The sequence below is a fragment of the Callospermophilus lateralis genome, unplaced genomic scaffold, assembly GCF_048772815.1.
Source record: "Callospermophilus lateralis isolate mCalLat2 unplaced genomic scaffold, mCalLat2.hap1 Scaffold_378, whole genome shotgun sequence".
NCBI classification, from domain to species: Eukaryota; Metazoa; Chordata; class Mammalia; order Rodentia; family Sciuridae; genus Callospermophilus; species Callospermophilus lateralis.
In genome coordinates, this window is record NW_027514223.1 from 1296957 (window position 1) to 1307097 (window position 10141).

At 37.1% G+C, this 10141-nt stretch overlaps 1 pseudogene; it reads left to right on the plus strand.

Annotated features, from left to right (window-relative positions):
• The first annotated feature begins 438 nt into the window (after positions 1-438).
• Positions 439-2234, plus strand: LOC143386940 (ezrin pseudogene; annotated as a pseudogene).
• The last annotated feature ends 7907 nt before the right edge of the window (positions 2235-10141 follow it).

A 10141-nucleotide genomic window follows, 5' to 3' on the forward strand; every position in this document is an offset into this window, starting at 1 on the left:
TATTATTTCCTACAAATAATAGGCATACAGGTCATGGGTAAGAAGGAATAAAAGGTAAACTTGTTCACTTAGGTTTTAAATCCAACATATGTATGTGTGATTCCAGAAAGGTAAGGTGTTCAAATATTTTAATGAACACATTACACTAGCCTTTGTGTTGCATTGGCAAAAGTCTGATATATTTTGGAATATAAGCTTCTTAATACTTAAAGGAAATTTTCAGGTTGGTTTTGTGCTTTCAATTTTTAATCATCTTTTAAATATTCAGTGGAAATTTGTGATTAAAATTTTAAAAAATAATAATAAAAAAGTGAAATTTTAACTTGGACAGAAAATTCAAACATCTTATCAATTTTAGCTAGTTTTAGGTGAATCCATCTCAATGCAACCTCTTCCTACTCAAAATTAACATTATGGTCCACTGCAGGCTTCACAGGTCGCGAGAACTTTGTCAGCTGCTGCTGCACAGCCGAGTTTCCGGGAGATTGAGTGAGCCCACCAGGAACCGAAAATGCCGAAACCAATCAATGTGCGGGTCACCACCATGGACGCGGAGCTGGAGTTCGCCATCCAGCCGAACACCACCAGGAAGCAGCTCTTCGATCAGGTGGTTAAGACCATCGGCCTCCGGGAAGTGTGGTACTTTGGCCTCCAGTATGTGGACAATAAAGGATTTCCTACCTGGTTGAAACTTGATAAAAAGGTGTCTGCTCAGGAGGTCAGGAAGGAGAACCCCCTCCAGTTCAAGTTCTGGGCCAAGTTCTACCCTGAGGACCTGTCTGAGGAGCTCATCCAGGACATCACCCAGAAGCTGTTCTTCCTCCAGGTGAAGGAGGGGATTCTCAGTGAGGAGATCTACTGTCCCCCTGAGACCGCGGTGCTCCTGGGATCCTAGCTGTGCAGGCCAAGTTCGGAGACTATAACAAAAAGATGCACAAGTCCGGGTACCTCAGCTCTGAGAGGCTGATCCCTCAAAGAGTCATGGACCAGCACAAACTCACCAGGGACCAGTGGGAAGACCGGATCCAGGTGTGGCAGGCGGAACACCGTGGGAGGCTCAAGGACAGTGCCATGCTGGAGTACCTGAAGATCGCACAGGACCTGGAAATGTACGGAATCAACTACTTCGAGATCAAAAACAAGAAAGGAACAGACCTCTGGCTTGGAGTCGATTCCCTTGGACTAAATATTTATGAGAAAGATGATAAGTTGACGCCAAAGATTGGCTTCCCCTGGAGTGAAATCAGGAACATCTCTTTCAATGACAAGAAGTTTGTCATTAAGCCCATCAACCAGAAAGCACCTGACTTCATGTTCTATGCCCCCCGACTGAGAATCAACAAGCGGATCCTGCAGCTCTGCATGGGGAACCATGAGCTGTACATGCGCCGCAGGAAGCCGGACACCATCGAGGTGCAGCAGGTGAAGGCCCAGTCACGGGAGGAGAAGCACCAGAAGCAGTTGGAGCGGCAGCAGTTGAAAACTGAGAAGAAGAGGAGGGAGACGGTTGAGCGGGAGAAGGAGCAGATGCTGCGGGAGAAGGAGGAGCTGATGCTGCGCCTGCAGGACTATGAGCAGAAGACCAGGAGGGCCGAGAAAGAACTCAATGACCAGATCCAGAGAGCACTCCAGCTGGAGGACGAAAGGAAGCGAGCCCAGGAGGAGGCTGAGCGACTGGAGGCTGACCGCGTGGCTGTGCTCAGGGCCAAGGAGGAGCTGGAGAGACAGGCGGCTGATCAGATAAAGAGCCAGGAGCAGCTGGCTGCGGAGCTCGCCGAGTACACTGCCAAGATTGCCCTCCTGGAGGAGGCGCGGAGGCGCAAGGAGGACGAGGTTGAGGAGTGGCAGCACCGGGCCAAAGAAGCCCAGGATGACCTGGTGAAGACCAAGGAGGAGCTGCACCTGGTGATGACCGCCCCGCCGCCCCTGGTGAGCCCGTGAGCTACCACGTGCAGGAGAGCCCGCAGGAGGAGGGCGCGGAGCCCATGGGCTACAGCGCCGAACTCTGCAATGAGGAGAAGCGGATCACCGAGGCCGAGAAGAACAAGCGCGTGCAGCGGCAGCTGCTGACTCTGAGCAACGAGTTGTCCCAGGCCAGAGATGAGAACAAGAGGACCCACAACGACATCATCCACAATGAGAACATGCGCCAGGGCCGGGACAAGTACAAGACCCTGCGGCAGATCCGGCAGGGCAACACGAAGCAGCGGATCGACGAGTTAGAGGCCATGTAAATGCCGGGCCTGAGAGTCCCGGGCTGACAGGTCACACTTGGCTCTTTAGTACTCTAAATCTAGAAGCCCCTCAACATGTTCCAGGTCCCTTATAAAAAGAGCGGTTACCCAGCAAAAGTCCTCTGGGTCAGGAACCAGCAGAAGCCTCTCTGATTTGTTCTTCCCAATTGTATGCTAGTGCCAAACAGGCCTGGTTTTTATGAGAATTATTGAATCACTTCCTGTTTTATGCTACTGATGGAATTAAGGAAAGATTCCTGTAAAGTCTGAGTGACAAACTTCATGCTGGCCTGTGTGATCCAAGATGCAGTATCATTAAAGAAAACCACACCGTGGCTTACATCTGTGCCATACTTTTTCTGTTTTTGAAATGAACTCAAAATTGATTTGTTCTTGATTTCTGTGAAGGGTCCATCTCTGTATATTTGTGTTGAGGGGTGACAATTATTTTGAAAATTGAGTCTAAAGCACTCTCCACCCAGTGATTTCCTTTCTCCAGACATTCAGTTCTGCTGGCAAAAATCTGCAGTGGTCATTCAGAATGAACGGTACAGGAGGACTCTCCGGTAAAGTTTGTTTTTGTTTTTGTTTTGTTTTGGGTTTTTTTGCTTAACAGTTAGAATACACTGTTGGACTTATATTCTTAATTAATGATCAGCTATAGACTATAGTATTTATATATGTGATAATATGGGTTTGTAACATTAGTTTTAAAAAGGGAAAGTTTTGTTCTGTATATTTTGTTACCTTTTACAGAATAAAATAATTACATATCAAAAAAACCATGTAACCACGGCCCTGGAACTGATGTGACGTGAGGGCAGTAATGAAACTGATTCCCTGCTGTAATTGCAATGTAAAAATCTCTCATGGAATTCTTTGTGCACATAACTGCACACTTCAATTTTCTAAGATTGTTCAGACTCCAGCCATGAAGAGACTCTGTCATCATGAGAACCTCTTTCTGATCAATTTCTATTCTCTGCCATGTCCTCAAAAACCTATTGACACAGTGGCTTTCACGAGCTGTTGGCTGGGCTCACTCCCGGCCCTTCTCTGTGGGTTGTCCTTTTTGGTTGTCTCATGCCAACAAATTCCACACTGCAGACACAAATAAAAGTTGTCCAAGGTGGAAAAAAAATTAACATTATAATTCTAATTTGTTTCAAATAAAAGCTTTTCCTAAGAGAAGGCACATAAATCATTTTTTTTATCATCTTTTAAATATTCAGTGGAAATTTGTGGTTAAAAAAAAGCTAAGCCTGACAGATACTCCCTTGGCCAGGTGATCAAGGTCAACACCAATAATTTCCATTTGAAGCAATACCATTGCTATATCATGGTGAAACTTCACTTTATTTCTAGGTCTTTCTCTCCCAACCATGACCCCAGTCTAAGAATATGATTTCTTCTGGAATTATCGAATAATTTATTATATAAATTATATTAATAACCATATATTTATATTCTCATATAAAGAGAAATATTTAAGAGAGAAAGTCACTTTTCCAATCAATAACATGAACGTAATAGTGTTCTTTAGAGGACTGTTGTGAAATTCAGATGAGAAAATCATATTTGTTGTCCAAAGATAGATCCCTTGATATAACTGAGTTTTTAATTACTGCAAGCTATTCTTACAAAATTATTATTATATTTTCCTTTACAGTAAAATTAGAAATAGGTAGTCAAATATAAAATTGTCTTTGAATAAGTTAAGGCAGGGAACAGAAAACTTACATAGTAAGTTAGAATTCAATAATAAACTTTAGTTTTGGAAAATAAGTGAAAAGAATTTAAAAATTGAAAGTCAGAATGTAATGAAGAGCAGACTTAAATTTTCCCAAAACTTTCTTTATATTTATTTTTTTAAATATAAAATTTATATTTTCTAATTTTTAAAAGACCACTCCTGAAAAGAGGATTGTTCTCCAACTAAGTCACTAGATATAGTTTCCTAAATATCAAACAGTATTTAGATTTGTATTTTGTTGCATATTTAGATTAAGGATGACTTCAGTGACTTTCTTAAGAGTCTTTTTTTTTTAATTTGTGCACAAGATTTTTTTTTTCAAATTATTTGGATTTGGTATTTCTCATGAATTTAGGAAAATTGTGTTTTCTATTGTAAATTTTGGGAGTAAAATGAGGTAGCTATTTTATTTTTTCTAGGTTTATTAAATTTCTAATAGCATAAAAGTCTTTAATTTACTTTCATTATAGATTTCTGTAAAAATATGATGATTTCAAAATAACATTTTGGTTTCATTGTTAGATCTAATTACCTGCTAGTGTGTCTGAAATGCCATTTTAAAACTTTATTACTCACTACAAATGAAAGTGACAAATTTGATAAAACTTGTTAGATATTCTCACATGAAGTTCCTTGTATTCAACATCATTTCAACCATTTCAATAAGTCTAAAAGTTCATAAATATCAATATGGTACTTTCAAATTTTTGATGTTTAAGTTACATTGTAGACACATGATCTCATAATCTTGGTTTTTGAATATTTAAATATATGACTATGGTTAGTGGAATAGAGACTATAACAGTTTTGTAGAATACAGTTTATAAATAGGATGATTTCAAGGGCATTTTATGTTGTGATATTTTCAAGGGCAGAAAAAGCTATTTGGACTTATAGGCAAAGAATATGACTTCACCTAATATATTTACATGAGAGCAACTAATTTTTCCTTTACCTGACTTAATTTAATTCTCCAATTTGGTGAATTTATATAGAGCAACAGCTAATTATTAAATTTTGCCAAAAAATGCTTTTGTCAGCCACCCATCAGACCAAAAATGCTTTGTCAGCATATCAGACCAACCTCCTGAGCCATGTGAGGCCCATAGGCTCTATGGTTCATTCTATATTTTATAAAAATTATAATCCCCAACTTGAATATACAGTAAAGGTTTCTTCCATTTTTGTACAACTTCCTTCATCATATCAATATTCACTGTTAAGAGAATTAGGGAATAAGATGTGAAAGATGTGACCTACTTTTTTTCTAATTCTATGTGTTTGTGGAAAGTAAAATACAATCACTCCAGTCATATAGTCATAAATATAACACTATCCCTATAATAAAACTTGCCTTAAATTATAATATTTCACTTTTTAAGGATTTTAAGGATAGTGTATCTTGTCATCAGTTGTTATAACATTTTTGAAAAGCTATTTGATCTGTGTAATTAGGAGCCACAAAACTTTGCATTTTTGTGAACCATGTTTCTGTGTTGTGTATGTGCCTAACCTGAAAAACTTATGCCCTATATGAGAGCAAAGCATACCTGCTTAAATATATTTATTATAGTACTAGTTACATTATCAAAACTTGGAAAACAATGGAATTCCCAAGGATAGAGTGGGTTTTTTTTTTGGTTGTTGTTTTTTTTGTTTTTCGTGGAGTACCAGAGATTAAACTCAGGGGCACTTGACCACTGAGCCACATCCCCAGCCCTATTTTTTATTTTATTTAGAGACAGGGTCTCACTGAGTTTCTTAGCTCCCCACTGTTGCTGCTGCTGGCTTTGAATTCATGATCCTCCTGCCTCTGCATCTCCTGCCTCAGCATTTCCAGCTGCTGAGATTACAGGCGTGTGCCACAGGCCCAGCAGATAGAGTGTTTTATGTGGTGCAGTTTTCTTCAGTTTGATTAACAATAAAAAGACATTAAAAATGATGGTCATACAAATTATTATAATACTCAAAACTATGTCAGTATCTATGATGATGTGTCTTTCCAGAATCAAACTGGCACTTACCCATATTCACAGTTATGATACTCTTCATATATACAGTATAAGGTGAAAACTGAAGATAGTTACTTGATTTAAGGAAAGGTTACAGGTAACTTTTTCCTTCCTTCCTTCCTTCCTTCCTTCATTCCTTCTCTTCTTTGTTACTCCCTCTAATGTTATTAAGTACTATTTGTAGAATAAATCATATTTATTAAAAATTAGGATAAAAATGAATCCATGACATTTTCCCTCTTTGAAATGTCTTTAACAAGAACTTTCTATTATGTTTATATGTAAAATGGAAGATTGATTAGCCGAATAATACCATACCTTAAAAAAATCTTTCACCTGAAATACTATTAGAGAGATGTGGTGGCACATGCCTATAATCCCTGTGACTTTGGAAGCTAAAACAGAAGGAAAACAAGTTCAAGGCCAGGCTTGGCAACTTAGCAAAACCTGTCTTAAAATAAAAAGTGTTGGTGATGTTTCTCACGGTATAGTGTCCCTGGGTTTAATCTCAAGAAAAAAAAAAGCAGAAAGAAAAGAAAAGAAACAAACATAACAAAATCCTAAATATTGAGATAAATATGCAAATATGTTTAATTTTAATTAGTCATATAGTTGTTTTCATTTTTCATACCAGGATCTCTAGGATCTCTGGATTAACAAAAGGAAGACATCCAAAAACTCTCCACACAGTATGGAGCAGCAATCAATGAGACAAATTGTTCCCAAATTCACTGTTTCAAAGAGTACATAATATAAAATTAAATTAAATAATACAATAAATCCAGTTAACAAAAAGGAGTTTACAGAATAATTATACTTAAGATTGATACATATTTTCCAGGCCATCCAAAATGTTTTCAGTCTAAGAACTATTGGAAAAAATATTTTGAAGGCCAAATTCCAAACATCTGTTAACATGCTGTGTATCAAAATTTCCTAATTTTCTGTGGTTATTTTGTATTTTATTAGAAATTCCCAATTTAAAATCAGGAATGGCACAAAATATTTACTTCGCAAGACAGCAAAGTCCTGGGTTCAAAACCCAGTCTGGTGCAGCCTATCTTATTGCCCATGGCTCACATCACATATCTCTCTGCAACTTGTATTCTGTGACAAGAAATCAAACAGAATACAATCTCCTTTTAGGCATTTGGATTTCCAGTATTCACTAAGAGAACTTAAAAAATAAAAACCTTATTTGTGTTGGTCCTTCCCATGGATGAAGCAGATAATTATATACTTAGTTCACAGAAAGGACCAAAAATTATTTTTTTAAAATAGTTTTAGTACTTCACAGAATTGTGGCATGTTATTTTCTGAGAGAAATCAACTAAATTGTATTAGATATATGGTTGCTGATTATGTTATTTATTCTTTTATTTTTTCTTTCAGGATTTTAGGGCCCTAAGGTCCCCAGTATAAATATAGACTATCAGTAGAAAAATTATAGTTCTGTGGCATTTGGGGAAATAGAATTTAATAAGAAATGTGATTAGAAAGAAATGGATGCAGCAGGACAACACAAATATTTCCAAATGTTGCATTTACTAACCTTTTTCCAGTCTTCAAGCAAAGTAAAAACAGAAGTCTGATGGTTTTGAGGGATAGTCTCTGAGCAAAAAAAGTGAATTAGAAATTTTGTAAACATTAAAGTCATTCAAGGGCCTACAAAACCAGAAAGATACACTGAATTAGGTAAATTACCTCCAACATAAAATCACATTATTCTGTCCCTTACTAAAGTTTTCCCAAATATATTTTTCTTCCCAATTGCATGAAATTGTGTTGTAGAGACATTACCACAGCTTGCTTTTTTCCAACTTGGCTTCCTGATAAAGCAAACATCCCATTTCACCTTAAATGACTGTATAGTAAATGCTTCATTGGCTTTGAAAAATGGTCTGGTGTTAATGAAAATTCAGCAATTATTCTCCATCTGAAAGGGGTCTTATTGTTTTCTTTTTCTAATTCTCTATAGATAAAATTCTCTAGAACTCCAATAGAAATAATAACTTGCTATAAAATTTTATTTCTCGAATATCCTTACATAAAAGATTTAGCTGGGCACAAAAGAATCAAAGAACTCATTAAATTTTTAAAGTTTCTCCCCTTTGTGCTTCAAATTCCTGTTTATTATATAACTCCAATTTTAAATTCAGCTAAAAACCAAACCAGAAAGTGAACTGAAAACTCTAGTTCTGTTCACTAGAAAAGTTTCCATAAAACACGTAAATGTCCTTAATTGCTCCAGCACTGCTATTAACTTGTATTGGGAAAAAAAAGATTTAGTAAGGTGAAATCTCATTACTCATCAATACTTCTGTTTAAACAGATGCATAGAAGTCAATTTGGATTGCTTATCACTTATTGGTTTACCTTCTGGTTGGCTTAAATAATTCAGGAAGAATTTTTCTTTCTAAATGATGCTATGTGAAAATTCTAAAATTTACCAAACAGTTATATTGTTTTCTAAGTTTCCAACTCCATGTATAACAGTTCAGTTAATAATTTGCACTGAAGAAAATAAACAGCAAGAGATTATTATAGTTAAGAAACATATACAGTTTTTTAAAGACTTAAATTTTATTGAAAACTATTTATATCAAATTCGCATTACAAAAAGCAGATTTTAAATTCATATTATACAGCATGGAAATGGAAGGAGACCCTCATTGTTATACAAAATTACATATAAGAGGTTGTGAGGGGAATTGGAAAATAAACAAGGAGAGAAATGAATTACAGTAGATGGGGTAGAGAGAGAAGATGGGAGGGGAGGGGAGGGGGATAGTTGAGGATAGGAAAGGTAGCAGAATACAACAGTCACTAATATGGCATTATGTAAAAATGTGGATGTGTAACCGATGTGATTCTGCAATCTGTATTTGGGGTAAAAATGGGAGTTCATAACCCACTTGAATCTAATGTATGAAATATGATATGTCAAGAGCTCTGTAATGTTTTGAACAACCAATAATAAAAATAAAAATAAAAATAAATTCATATTATACAATAATTCTATTTTTGTGCAAATAGATATTCATACAAAGTATTTAAGGGATAGCATTATGAGTGGTTTTTTGTTTGTTTGTTTTTGTTTTTATTTTGGTTTTTTTTTGAATTTTAACAATTCTGACAATTGAAGTGGTTTTTAAACTCTTGGCCTTGGGGCCTGTCATGAACTTCCCAAGATTAAGCATTCATTGTAATACCAGGTAAACAAAGACTAAATGTGATATAGTAATTGGACTTCCTAATTGTGTCTATAGCCTGTGTATTTTAGAAAGATAGCCCATGGTCTCTGTGCTTTGAGGTTGTTTTCATCTATGTACTAGGTTATGGGAGTTGATTTTGGATATTGTAGCAGCACACCTTAGCTAGCACAGAGGTTCTTTGGCAGTGGTCCATGGCACAGAATGGTAAGCTTGTCTGCTCAACAGGTTTTCTCATCTACTCTTTCTCTGATTTATAGCTTCAGTATGGAAATATCTGTCTGAACAGGCTTTGGGGTCACTGTAGGCACAGATGTCAGGTCTTTTGGGGTCTCAGTTTCATGGCTATAATGTGAGCTTCTGTCGATGTCATTTTGTATATGTTTAAATGTGAGCACTTGTTCTTTCTCTTGCCTGCATTTACTCTGCATTTTCCTTTGTCAAGTCCCTTAAAGTGGCAAGAACCACATTACCATATCAAAACAGTTCATGCATACAAAAGGAGTTTGTTATCCCTCTGGTGGGAAGTTCAGGCTGGTCTGGTCCCTAGACCACCAGGTCTTTTTCTTTCTCTCTTTTGCATAACTTATCTTTGTCTGTGCTGGCATCTTTGGAGGGCAACTTTTCTCCATGAGTTGAAAAACACAGCCTTGGGAAATTCCAGGCCCACATCTTGCTCAAAAGGAGCAATTTCAGAGGAAAGAGCAATGCTTGGACCTGCAGCAGGGCAATCTTTTTAACAAAATCCACTTGGTTCTGCTTAGTTACCTGCCCATTCCAGTTCTGTCCCTAGCTCCAGGGGCAGGAGGAAACAAAATGGACCAGATGAGTCAAAGCTCATATGGTAGACATAGAAAAGTAGCTATGGACAGATCTGGGGCTTGACTGCCTGGACTCAAATCTGTACTCAGATCCTTAATAGTTCTACAA